The sequence below is a fragment of the Bombus vosnesenskii genome, unplaced genomic scaffold, assembly GCF_011952255.1.
Source record: "Bombus vosnesenskii isolate JDL3184/JDL3185 unplaced genomic scaffold, Bvos_JDL3184-5_v1.1 scf7180000013379, whole genome shotgun sequence".
In the NCBI taxonomy this organism is placed as follows: Eukaryota; Metazoa; Arthropoda; class Insecta; order Hymenoptera; family Apidae; genus Bombus; species Bombus vosnesenskii.
This window is the reverse complement of record NW_022883009.1, coordinates 1518526-1533093: the sequence shown is the minus strand read 5'-3', so window position 1 is coordinate 1533093 and position 14568 is coordinate 1518526. Positions and strand designations below refer to the sequence as shown.

The 14568-nt window shown below is 41.3% G+C and overlaps 1 protein-coding gene across 5 annotated transcripts in view; it reads left to right on the top strand.

Annotated features, from left to right (window-relative positions):
* LOC117237482 (hormone receptor 4-like) overlaps positions 1–14568 on the top strand; it is a 143225-nt gene that overhangs the window by 95682 nt on the left and 32975 nt on the right. For 2 of the 5 annotated variants that reach the window (XM_033501489.1, XM_033501486.1), the window contains exon 1: positions 6338–8103. The exons of 1 other annotated variant lie outside the window; for it this stretch is intronic. The gene's annotated coding sequence lies outside the window, so the exon portion shown is untranslated. Of the gene's footprint in view, positions 1–6337; positions 8104–14568 lie in introns of those variants that run through there. 2 more of the 5 variants (XM_033501490.1, XM_033501488.1) reach the window with 1 other exon arrangement.

Below are 14568 nucleotides of genomic sequence, written 5' to 3'. Positions count from 1 at the left end.
TTTGACAACCGGCATATGATAGACAATAAAGAATTATCGTACTAAAGAACTGTTTGTGTTTGAAAATTTTGTCGTTATTTTTATGCCAACTAATAAAATAATACTTAGGCTAGGTTTACTGAGTACACGTTTCCAATCGTGTCGTTATTTCTCCGATATGAATAACCTTACGTTCCTAAACAATTTATTATTGAATTTTTCTATTTCTCTTAGTATTTTCGCATATTTCGAGAAATCAAAATCAATTAATCTTTATCAATTAAATCTAACTCTGTTTCGTTTCTAAACAAAATGCCTAAGATGCACTTGTTGTTAAGTTTCAATGCATCAAATAACAAAATCTTAAACATGCGGTAATCGCGACCTTCTTTCACGAAACAACGCTGATTTTCAAAGTTCCGTTGATTTTGTTTGTGCAAACGAACGAGTGATCAATGCGATTTCTAGTTTCATTAAAGCGTACTATCACGCGCGAAAGTTATCTCCCTGATTATGTATACGAATCATTACGGACTGTACGGAGAGTCATTACATCGAGTCGAGGGTTGCCCGATTTTAATTAGAGGGCAGAACGTACGAGCCGTGCGTGAACGAGTTTGAATACTGGGACCACGTTCCGATCATGCACGGACCTTTTTTTAAAGTATTATATTACATATATTTCCTAAAGTATCGTGTGGAAAAAGATCTCGATGCCAATCACAGTTACGACACCGCGTGATAACCTTTAAAATATCACGTGCTGTCTAATTGAAAAACGCCTATCGTCAAATTCCGGAGTCGGGAAGAAAAGATTACGAGTATCCAGGTAGCGATCGTTACACATTTTCCCGCCACGTACGACAGTTTCATTTTCCTGTTATCGTTGCGTTATAACTATCGTTTTGCGCTTTCAGTACCTCGTAACAGTTCCGCAAGTGCGTGTGTTATATAATATATAAGGGACGAAAAAGTAATACGGATTCACGCATCGGCTTCTAATAATCGTGTAAATATCGTGTAAATCGAAATATAAATGAAATACTTAATTGTTCGTAATTGTTCCATATATCTCCATATACCGGTGTGTAGCATATAAGATTTATATATAGGTATTTATACAAAATTGATTGATTGGTTATATTAAAATTTTTTATTACTTGGATATATTTAAATAAGTATTATTAAGATATTGTATATATATATATTATTAAGAAGCTACTCCAGATTTAAGAATGTTACATTAGAAAAGTTGATCATTAAGTTTAGGATTCTTTATCTGAAGAAAAGGTAACTATGGAATCGAATGTTTTAAATAGAACTATTTTGGTGCAGCATTTGTAATTCGTATTTAACCATCGGTGATATTAATAAAGCAACAATTTATTCTTGACGTAATAAATATTGCAATTATTGTAGAATGAATAGAAAATGCTGTTTATATACGTCCTTTGTTAGTTTTTTGGCGCTCTATTCGAATAAAGTGAAGTTTAGTAACTCAAACAATGAGTTCAACGAGTTTTGTACGAAAAGGAATATATTAATTATTTTTTGTATACTTTAGTGCGTAATAAATTCTTCGGGTGAAGAAAGATAAGTGGTTGAATTTTATACCAAAATTAAAATTATGAAATGATACACTATAATAATGTATTTGAAAAATACTCTAGATAATTTATTCAAAAAAAATTTCTATAGAAAAGATGAAGGATTTGTTATTATTTAATTAAAGTATGAAGTTGTACTCTATCAGGTACATAAATTTAAAATATTTAGAAAATGTTGCTTTCAACTTCTTTACAGTATGTACAAGCAATTTTGAAACGAACTGAAATAGCAAAGTGAAATTCATAGACTCGATAAAATTCCATTGTTGCATGAATTTTGTATGAAAAGGGGATGATATATTTTAATAATTATTTTACACGCGAAGAGAAATTTTTACGTGGGCTGAACGAACAGTCGCGTTGCTCCGTGGGAAGGCAGAGTTAGTATACAAACGTTTCACTCTCGACGAGCTGGCTGGATAACGGGGCTCTGTTCACGGTGCGGCGCGGCGGAGGTATGTAGTAGGTAGTACCTCGTCGAGAAAGAAGGGAAAGTAGTTCTGTGAGTCAGTGGGGCTTGCGGTACCCCACGACGTTCAACGGTTAAGCAGCCTCAAGCTTCGGAACGGGAAACGGTAATCCAGATGAGCTGTATTATTTATCCTTCTGGAAACGTTCGTCTTCTTCGGGAACTTTATTCCACTGTATTCGATGCCTACAACTTTTTTTTGCCGTACTACTTTGCGTTCATACCATTTGTATTCTTCTAACGTCTCTAACGATTCGAATGTTCTAGCTTGCACATTTAATTTTACACGCTGAAGTACGCTTGCGTATTTTACGGCTAGTAATTTCAATGCTTTGGTATTTTTGTTGCAAATGCGTGAACATTGTGACGTCTTTAGAAGGATATGATCGATCTTAAATTAGTATTTTTCACGAGGAGAATTTTATTGACTTTTTAGGAATTTTTGGCATTTCGCGGTGCACTTTAAACGCGTCGGTTTTGCATTTCTTTTAATATTTTTCATAGCGACAATTAATTAATTTACGATTCTATGTTGTAATATGATATATTATTCAACGACGATTAAGAAATTCCATCTTCGAAAAAATTAAGGCCCAAAGAAATAACAAACACTTTTCTTATTACAAAAGTATTTATTACTTTTCACAGAAACTTGTATTAAATTTCTTAACTTTCCCTAACATCGCTAACTTTTTATAACTTATGATCGTGCTATGAAAATACCACAAGACTAATTGTTTACGGGAAAAAACAAGCACGCTTATTATTAACGACAATGGTTAATCACTTTTTAAGTCACGACAAAAAGAAATCAAGACATTTATATCTGTCCTAGGTGTGTGCAATATTTTATTGCTCCCTCTTGTGTACTCTATTCATGCCGCATGCACGTTTTTAATCTCCACCGTCTTTTTATATTCCCAAATATACGAAGAAGTCGAAAATGTAAATTGAACCATTAATACGTTTCTTAATGGATTAATACAAAGAAACATTACAAAGTAAGAAAACAATAATTAAAAAGCTCAAGCTTGGTCACTCGAAAGGAATACTTCTGTAATGTCCATTCATGAGGCTACTTAATTAGAACGTCCACCTTCGTTTCGCAAGCTGATGCATCCTCTCTCCGAATAGCTCGAAATCCACGACGCGCAGAGGTACATTCTAAACCACGAACGATAGCGTTCGCTTCGTTGAAAAGGAATTCGTTAGGCGCTCCCGGGAGCGTGTAATTTTTGCTTTCTCCCGAGGACCGGCACGGGGTAATAGTGGAGCGACGAGTGACACACTTGCCGAGGAACGAGGGAACGAAAGAAGGAAAGAAGGAAAGAAGGAAAGAAGGAAAGAAGGAAAGAAGGAAAGAACGAAAGAACGAATGAACGCGGCGCGCGGCAGACCGGGGCTTCCTAGAAACGCGCGCGATAGAGCAACGAGCGAGTAGAGAGCCTGACTATCCGTCACCGGAAATAGATTGTTCGTTGGTGAAGCGGTCGCTTAATACCGCGACAAACAATAGTTGACCCGAATATGCAGGCTGAAATGACGAACGAGTCTCGACCCTGATGAGACGAAAGCTGCTCGTTACGAACAATTGCACGCTGAAAGGTCATTAACCGCGGCCGATTACCGACCGTCGTGAATCTAGCGTTCCTACTGCCTTAAATATTCCCAGTCAGAAATCACGGAGAACACACTGCGTGCCAGTGATCCTTAATGGGCCCTCAACAACGTGTCGCTTACGTGAATAATTTGCCGCTGAAACGATCGACAGAACGGGGATATTGTTCGGAACAGGAAGCGTCGCGTCGCATCGCTCCTCGCATCTGGGCTTTACATCATGTTGAACGCAACCTCCAGCCAGTGGTAATTTATGATGGGATGCTTGTATGTGACTGGCGAATCGCTGGCTGTTTGACGATCCCGCTGAAAGTGAGAAGCCAAGCCTTTTGGAAGCAAGAATTTAGAGAAACTCCTTAATATCCAGATGTTCTACCTGTGACTGTGACGGGTTTGCATAGATAACATAATACGACATGAACGTAAAGAGATTTATAGAAACGAAGCATATGAATATTCAACAGAATTTGTTAAATTCCTTCTAGGAAATCGATTACACGAAATATTCTAAGGGGTGTTTCCACCAAAAATATTGAAATTATCGGTTGATTGTTGGAAAATTCTTTCGTAGGGTTATCGAAAGGCAATTGGATAGTTGACTGCCGTCGTTTAGAAGCTTATTCTAGTCGAGTGCAGGGAGATCGTAATTGTAGCGGCGATAGCGAGAGTCAGCTAGTTTTGAGGTCAGGGCAACGACGCGACGCGACGTGGAGGATCTTTGTGACGTACACTGTTCCAAGGAGCGCTCCGGTTAGCCTTCCACCTGAACGATCCCCCACTCAGCCTTCTCCTTTTCGCAGCACTGTTCTTCCTGTCGCGATATTGTCCAACAGCTTCAAACGAATTCCCTTTGATTTCCAAGAATTGAGACGAAGTTCTCTTCTTTGGAATATAAACCTTCCAGTATCGACTATTCCAGTATCAATTGTCCCCTGTTTTTATTAATTTTAATTGAGAGATTTAAATTTGAACGTTTAGTTGCGATAATCTAACAGGTATATTTGATATAAACGATTAAAATGGAAAAATCGTCAATTGATTTGCAGTAACAAACAGAACTACGTTTGTTACACGTAAAAGATAATTTTACCGTGAATATGATATACTACAATGACTATTTTGATTGCGTATGTTTTTTGCAATCTTTTCATTGGCTCTGCTGCTCGAGATATTTTGGACACGTTTTTATATAACGACCTGATCGAAAGATCAAGATCAAGAGAGTCTGTGTCGTCGAGATCGAGCTCGGTCGCAGCTGTGCTAAAACGCACGGTGCGATCCTTGGTCATGGGCTCGCGAGTGTAACGTGGTTCGGAAGGTGAAAGTTTTTCGGTTATCGAACATCGTGGCCTAGACCGTAAAAGAATAACAAGAACACATAGTATACAGTATACAGGCTGACGAGAGTTCTCGTAGTCGTAGGCAGTTTATGCCTCGCTGCTTTCTCTTTTCATTCTAAATACTTCCCTCCAAATTGTTTTCTTAGTCTGCTTTCGTCTCCAATCTTGAACAGTTCGTCCTTCCTTTCTATGTGTGCGCTCATGTTAAAATCGATAAATGCATTATCTTCGTTTCTTTTGTCGGGGGTAATTACATTCATAAGATTAATCTAATTAAAATCTCCTTATACAAAGTATACAAACAGACATAATAAATGGAGTAAATATTTCGGCACTCAAATAACGTACAGAATATAAGAGATTGATATAATATAATAGATACGTTAAGATAGAGAATTGGCTACAACTTTCTTGAACACTCGGCAAAAGTCAGGGCGCGGAAAATCGATCGATCGATTTTATTTCTAAAAATATCAATCTGTTGCCGCAACCGACTCGGATGTCTCGTCTAAACCATTATTGAAAGAATAAAATGCACCGACACGACGTTTAATCTTCGAACGGTATTGTGGTCGAAATCCACGAAGAAATTTTACAGCGATGCATTCTACTTAAGACAACAGCCCAGTTCGTGGCGACGATATTTCGTAACGTGCGTGTCACGCAATCACGTGAAATTCGCACGTTCAGCGCTTAAAATTGGTGTTTCCATCTAGATATCGACGGAGGCTGTGTCCTCGGAATTCTGCGATACGCTAATAGTTGCGGCGAATTTCGGCGAATAGAGCGAAGGCAGCTCTTGCATTTCTGCGTTTCCCTCCATTTGTGCCGTAACGGCACAGTAACGACGTTTCTATCAACAACGCGGTTCGGTTACGTAACAAAGTTTTCATTTACGAACGATAAGACAAGCGTGTTACTCGCTTAATTACAACGCTACGCGTGTTAATGTTGACCACGTATTACCATGTTTCTTAGCCCGCGAGACTAATTCTGTTTAACGAACGACTCGATGTTGAAAATTGATAAGAATCAAATTCGTGGCAAGTTGAAACGGTAGAAATCGATCACTGAGAAAAAGTGCAACTCGTCGGCCGAGTAGAGGTGTCGAAATGAAAAAAAGAAAGATAGGAGAAAAGAAAAGAACGAGCGAAGGAAATGTCATGCAACTAGGTGCATAGTCGAGACACAGGAATAAGAGCGAAAAGCGAGGCAGTTTTCGATCTGGTAACACGGCAGTGCTCGGTAGATAGCATGCGGATAGAGTTTTTCCGCGAGCGGCGTGCGTAACGCTAAGCAATCGGGCTAGGCTTGTTGCAGCGGTATTAGAGGTTCCCCTACTGGAGAACGTAGTACAGCAACGCTGCCGTTTTACGAGGAGGGTTCTCTCTTCCACTTCCACAGTTCCTCCACCGCACGGCGCACGGGTTCCTCGTCGGTGAGCGCTGGTGCCCGTGGCCGCTGTCCCAGTCGTCGCCCTACTTTGTCGAAGCCAACTCAGCTCGACACTCGGTTTACACCTCGGTACGACGAGAGAGAAACACGTCCACGCACACGCGCGCACACGTGCACGCGTACAGGGACGGGCCACGCATACACGCGACGTACGTACGTAGGCCACACACGTACGTATTACGACGAACTCGGGCAAGAAGGAACGTGAGAAACGGTGGAGGTGGTGCCGATGGTGGTGGCTGTGATGGTGATAGTGATGGACGTCGTTGTTTTGCCACAATCCGGAAGTGTCCCGCGCGAAAACTCGAACTGTCCCTCTGTTTGCACGGTTCGACGCGTGGAACCACGTGCCTCGACCGGAAGTGCCAGTTCGAAGGAACGAAACAGACCGTTCTGTGACCTACGACAACCTGCTACGTGTGCCTCGCTCTGACTCCAGTGCAATCTCGTCGTGACAGCTCCGTTCGCCTATCCAGTCACCACGATGGTTTCGAACAGTGATCGACGCGAGAAAGATTAGCCCGGCTAACTCCTCTAGAACGTGTTGGTTGAACGTGGCGCTAGTTGCAATTTCTAGAATTATCAGTGTCAGACATTGCCCTCCGATGCAGCGTATCGCTGAATCGACTTAGAGTTTCTTTGTTGTCGGACCGTTCATCCGCAAATCGAACGGAACGGATCGCTACTACCGACTTGCACTCTGTCGTTGTCGGCGTTTATCGCGAGACGATCGTCACCGTGTATTTTGGACGAACGTGCGAAGGAGCGAGCAAGCAAGAACTAGAGGACGAATTTCAAATTGGATGCTTCGTGACCCGGGGATATGCGCGGCACGAGAAATCGACTAGGATCACTGGAAAGCTTCTAGCAGGGAAACGATCGCTATTCGCGCTGTTCAGGAGAAAGTGCACGGGCTCTCGAACCGGAAGTGCCATCGAGCAAGAATATTCAGCGCCATCGTTCTGTCCCTTTCTCTCTCTTCTGTGTTCTATGCACGCCACCTCTCTGTTCCTCGTTTCCCGGTGTGAAATATTCGCATCGATGATTTCACGAATTTCGAACGTGAACACGCGTGTGCTTCTCTCTCGTGCTCCGTTGGAAGAAATTTTCGAAGGAAAGTGTTCCTTCTCACTATTACCAGTAATCGTCGCGAAATGGATGCCTACAGCACGCGAATGGCGCCGAAACGATTAACGAAACTTTAACGACTGATGAACCTCTTCCTCGTTTATCTGATCTCGAAAACACTGCCAATTGCGACTAATCGTCGCCAGATCGGCGATTACTTACACCTTACCCTATTGCCTGTGATTTTATTTGTTCTCCCTTTTTTCACTCTCCGTCTCTTTCTTAATCTACTGCTGTCGTCACGGCCAAAGTCACCGTTCATCCTCTCGTCCGTGTGTGCCAATCCGCGGAGCATGCGCCGATCAAAGGAGCCCGCAACAGCCGTTTGAAAGGCGCGACCCTTGAAGACTGGTGGAAAGGATCGCACGAGCGCCAATCGATCGACTTCGTTTTCATTCTGAACACTGCCATCACTCTCGAGAGTGTCGAGACCTTTACAATCGGCCGCTCGATCGGGAGTCGCACACTGCCAGTAACCCGGAGGAAAATCCGCCGATCACGTGACGAGGTCAGCCAAAATTGGAAGAGCCACCGCTCTTCGTACATTACTCTAACGATTCGATATTGCAACTTGAAACTGCCTGATCGATAATATCATTTTCGGTAAACGCGGGAAACAAGCACGTTTATAAATCCATGCCCGCAGCCCCAACACGACAACGACGTTTCTTTAATCGCCGATTTTTATCGTCCCTTTATCCAACGTCGAATTTACGTCTGTTTCGTGTATACGCTCGTTGTCAATTAGAAACGCGTTCTCGTCGAATCATCGTCGTCCACGTTCCACGGAGTAACGCAACGAGTCGTGGCCCCATAGTCACGCGTTGATCAATCGTTTTCTGCGAAATCCACGCGCTACTTTACCGATCTTCGCGTATAGATAGAACACGCGCCATTTAATTAAGAAAATATTACGGCTTCCTACAGAAACTGAGCCGTGTAATGGTCATAGAGAGATAGAAAAAAAAGCGTAAGTCGTTATGCAACTGCTGCATGGCTGCCATTTTGGTCCACACACACGTATGCGTAAGTGGTTGCACGCGCGCGAATGAGATGCGAGTGATGCTGTTTCGCGCGTCTCCGTGCAAAACTGACGTATGAATGGTGATGCGGCTCGCGTAGCGTGCAACGCGATAAGAACGAGTCTGTTTGATAATGTTGTTGCAACAGAACAGGGCTACCGCCAGTCCCGAATAAACTCGGCCCGTGCTTACACGTAAATACTACACGCGCGGCGCTACTTCCGAAGTTTACATCTCGCGCACAACCCAAGGTGCAACGAACCCTAGGGGAATTTCGTGTAGTAGTCATCGACCAACGACACGGTGGACCCTGATCAGCTATTTTCGAAAATGCATACCACGGAACGAAGAATGGCTCGTCGAGTATGAAACGAATCGAATGAGAGAACAGGCTCGAGAACCTTTTTTCTAACCACCTATGGTCTGTCAAAGAGAAATTGCAGGAAAGGAATTACATTGGACTCGTTGTGTATGAGGCTCGATTAAAATAATCGATATCTAAATATCAAAGCCTCGTTACAGAGAAGAAAATATCATCTTTTTTTTTTTTTTTTGGCGGTTTAGCGTTACGAATTACCTGCATTTAGTGCATTTCACGAAGAACGTGTTCAGGCCCAGATCCTTTGGATTATCAAACTGCCGCGAATGATTCCATATCTCGACGATAAACTTTATTGATTTTCAACGATTCGCTTATTGAGCAATAACGATGCTCGAAAATCGATTGTCTATAGAGCATCTAAAATCCATCAACGTCCGTTATTTTCGAGCTCTGCATACCACGTTCGATCTATGAGACTATCGCCGTTTTATTATTTCCATACATGTTCATATCTTTTTTACACGATCATGCGCGCTGGACATATAGATTGACGTTGTATTCAAACCGATCGTATCACGTCGAAATACTTAATCAAACCGGGACTGAAAGGAGAGTAACGTGACGAAAACTCGAAGAAAAGACTATAACGTTGTCCACGTTGGTTGTGTCGAAGGTACAAAAAGGATTTTGCGTGACAAACGAAGAAATAAATGGATCAACGCAGCGTTGCTGGTTAAACGTCATTGGTCAGAACGCGGAGGAACCGGAAAAGCAGGAATGTAAAACTAAGCGTTTTCTGTTAGGACAAAGGATAACCCAGTTTCGTGGGCAAGCTCGCACGTGCAAATGGGTCGTGAGTCTTTGCTCTATCGCTGTTTTGGACACTGCGAGGCTTAGGTATATATACTTAAAAACCAATCGACGTTGAAACCGATTGGTTTGCTCGAGATTTCTGTTCAACTTGCTACCCTGCCACTTTGTACCGAATCGACCACACGGCCACTATCTTGACAGTTGATAGTAAATAAATTTGGATCGACTCACACATGGACCTGATGTTCGCCGACAACTTGATCGGTAATCATTGCCGGAGCATCGATATAGTTTGACGCCGTCGAACTTTCGTCCTCGTGCGACTCGATGGATCGAATTCTATCGCAGGAGACGAACGAATGAGGAACAAGCGCACGTGCAAATACTTGAGAAAACGGACGAAACATGAGAAACACATTGTTCATCGTGCAAAACGAATTTTTGGCTAGAGAAAGGTGCGAATAACATTGGTGACCCGTGTATACGTGTATGTGTGACTTTGTGTGGATATATATACAAAAATACGTAGATACACGTGAGTGGAAGTGCGCGCGCGCAAACAGTTGGTGTATAAACGCTAACGTAATACGACGTATCTTTCCTCCATACCTGATCGACAATCTACATCGTCGGTAGGTCGATGATCTTTTGTAATACCGTCCCGACGCGACGGTATCGTCGGCAGGGATTTCGACAAGACTTCGCCTCTGCCAGCATTTTTCGTGTTTTGGATGTTTTAAACGGAAAAAATGTAAGTCAGCAATTGGTTTTCTGGTCCCTGTCTAAACTTTCTCGTTTTATATATTTATAGAAAAAAGATGTTTACCAAATGACTTGTTCCTCGCGAAAAGTGTCGTTAGTTACGTTATACGATAATTAATAGGCATCCGTACCTGGATACTTGAAAGCGAAGTCAACGAATAGAAGAAGCAAGAAAAGAAACGATAATAATCAGGAATGAATATCGGACAGGTTTCGATCAAGTCGAAAGGTCTAGGTCGTTCGGCAGGTGACAGATGCCGACCGCCCGAAAATTCGTAAGAATCTGTTGAGCAAACTTCATCGAAGGATCCTAATCCCCTCTCCCCAAATACGTCATATATACGTTCGTCAGACCAGGAAGCGCAGTTTCGAAGATGAACATAAAATACACCGTGTCTTCCATAGAACAGCGGACGCTGATGCAAGCGTTAAAGATACGAAAATAATTTTTTAATGAATTCTGGTAACCTTGAGGAAACCATTAAAGCTAGGAAGGTTTATGCAGTACGAATAGTTGAAACCTCCAGGTATACGGTGTTCTTCCGAGCATAATTATCCAGATACTTAATCACGTTGAATCGAAATTTATTCATGAAAGAACTACCACGCAGGATCATTTATAATCTGGTTAAATCCTGAACGCCTTTTTTTCTTGATGCAACGATTATGTTTCAAGATTAAAAGAAACGAAACGTCGACATACGTAGTGATCGTTTCCGTTCGATTTCATTGATTCACGAGTATCGCGTTCAAGTTGCCTAAGGCTATTGTTTCTGTTTAATTGGCCGCTATCTATTCTCAGGATCATCGTAGATCAATTTGCACGATCGTTCGTTCATGGTAGGACAGAATGGTTTCTCTGTAATCTATAAATACGTGAGACGAGGCAATACACCAGTCGATTGTTAGGCAAATCTACGTACATACGGATCGTTTATTAGTAGTTCGGGAACGTCGTGGTCAGACCTGTTCCACTAATTACGTAAAGATTTACCAGCTTTCTGATTGCGTCAGCCGAATAAACGCGAGACTTTCCGTGCCCTTCGATGAAATACTTTTCAGCGCCCAATCGTGACACTGTTTAATAGAATTTTATACAATGTATATTTCGATGCGAACGCGAGAAAATCATGCGTAGAAAAGTCACAGAATTCTCAAGCGAACATGAAACTCTATCGAAATTCGTGTCTGCTACGGTTCACGCGAAATCCAATTGCCCCACTTCGGTTGCCTTGATAATCCGCGCGATACGAAGCCAAAGTTAACACAGTCTGGCACGTGTAAACGCATCAGAAGTTAATCGGTCGAAGACAGTAGTTGATGACGTTTCCATCTCCGGTTAGATTCACTCGGTGACGAGCAAAGACGTACGACAAATTACTAAACGTAAACGTCATTTTTTATACAGATATTAAACGAGTCGACCGACTAAGTGGGGATAAACATTACTATCATATGGCTAACTAGTTGTAACTTTATCGACTTACGTTATTTCCATTGATTAAAGCGAAATAATAAAGTTTTCGTTATACATGACACGAACTCGAGCATTCCGAGATGTTGAATCTAGCAAAAAGACGATTCTACTTTGCTCACTTCTAAATTTTTCCATTACGACAAATTGTCTGTGATCGAAAGCTTTATATTTCAACAACATGCGAAAATTCATTAAAAGTTTCTATGAAGACTAATAATAGATGTATATTTGGTTAAGCTATAATCAATCTTTAATATATCTACAGTTATAACACATCGAATGACACGTTTATTAACAGCATCCTGTAACAGCTGAATTAGTAAAAGTACTAAAATAAAATAAAGAATGATATTAGTAAAATTTGCAATGATATTTCAGTATGTTGCAATAAAAATTTAAAGCTTGACATGCTCCAAATAAGTGATGCTACTACAGATTGTTACGAAGCAAAATATATAAAAAAATTCGGCAACCGATGCGTTAACTTGTGCATCGAATCAAATAATTGCATTCACGGTGGACAAAAAATGTTGACTAATAGGTTCATCAGCCTGGTACTAGTGCTTCTAGTAGGTGTCGTTCTTTTCAGACGATAAGCCAAAAATAAGCAGCGCAACGCATTTATGCAAAGCGGTTAAAGACACGCTAAGTAAGGAGCACGCGGCACATGGCGGGAACTAGAGTTGTGCAACCCCGCTTAAAGTTATTCTGGCGGATGAGCGCAGTAGCTGGTGACGTCCCTAACCTAACCTAACCTCGCCATTCGACGCGCGCCCTCTCTCGATGACGGAGCTTGAGATAGGTCGGACACAAACGTCCGTACGAATGCACGTTACGTGCAGCCAGCCTGCTCCACTATAGTCGAATCATGCGTACTACGATCCGCGGCAAACGACAGCAGTGTCCGTCGCACTTTTCAGACACGATACCATGACCTTTTTCTCTATTGAATTATCAACGATAACTCTTACGTTTAATTATTCATCTGTCACTGATCGATAATTATGATGAACTATATTTTGTTGAATAGTACGATCATTGGTTATATCGATTATCAATAAACTGGACATATTTATATATTTATATTCGTAAAAATATAAATTTATATAATCGTTCAAAGTTTAAACAAGGAAAGAAGAATTTGAGTGAGATTGATTTAAGAAGAATTGAAACTTGTATTACCGAAAATTATTTATCCATTACATCGAAAGTTTTCATGTCAAGATACTGGGTTGAGTTTGTATTTTTGTGAGAATGCAATTTGTTACGTAAAGGAGATTAATCGATCCGCTGTTTTCATCATCAACAGAGATAAGTGTTTTTTTAAATTATGTTGATCTCGTTAAACGAAACATGTTCGACTCAAAACTGATTTAGCTATGCGTGTCACTAGTTTTCAAACACCGTCAACTCGTAAACAATCTCTCTGACAATGAGAAGAAAGATTAACTCGATCAACGAATAAAGGGTTTATCCGTTAACAGATCTCGGAGAACCTGATGTCAGGGTGGCTGGAAAGAAACCTAATCCCGAAAACGTCACCAAGGCGATTCTGTCTTCTCATAGTGTGTCACCGATTATAACCGGCTAGATCTCGGTCTATAGAGGCCACGTGCGTAGAAAATAGATAACAACTAGCAGACTCTTCGCCACCTATGCCAATCTCAAACTAAATATACCGGCCAGTAATTGCGGCGTTACATCCGCCAACTCCGCCATGCCTTTCGTATCTCAGACGCTGTTTTATCACGATCTGACGTGGTGCGATGTCGTTGGACGATCGCTTCGACGAGCTAAAACCCAAGCTGAAGCCGGATAGTATCGTGACCTAGCATCAAACGAACGTTCTGTTTCGCGATTGATAACAGTTAGAAAAGTTAACCTTCGAGCATGAAAATTACTTTCCGAACACGAATCATCTTATATCTGCTCTCATTTCGCTCGTTGTTAAAAAGCTTATACTAACGAGCGTTTGCACGCGTTTTTTTGCGAGAAAATGAGCTTACGAAGAACACCAACTGTGTTTCATCATTTAAGCCTAAGCGATCCGCCTGTCGCGAGAAACTACGTTCGCGAAGTAACTTACCGCGGTTTCGAGTTTCCCGACAAAGAAAAGAGAGATAGAGTTGCAATTCATAACAAACGATTGACGCAGGATTGATGCATTGTAAGAAAAAAATGAACTTTGTGAATAATGCATTTGTCTGGTACGTCCGATATTATCGATGCCTATGGTAATGTCGCTTTTACACATAGAAGAAAAATAACTTAACGAACGATTGGTCGACCGGACTCATTAACCAATGAAATAGAAGTGCGAACTTTGCTATGTTACTGTTACGATGGCTATAATACCATCTGACATAGGAACGAAAATAACGTCGGGATACAGAAAGTAATTTAAACTATTACAGAAATTATAAATTAAAGGAGCACGTTATTAGGTTTGGAGGGAAATTATGACAGAGATTTGCTTTTCAGACTCAATCTGATCTCCAATAGGGTATTTTCCCATAATGATTTCTCAACACACTACGAGAATTTTGAAATACTTGTGTGCCTTTTATCATTAAAGTG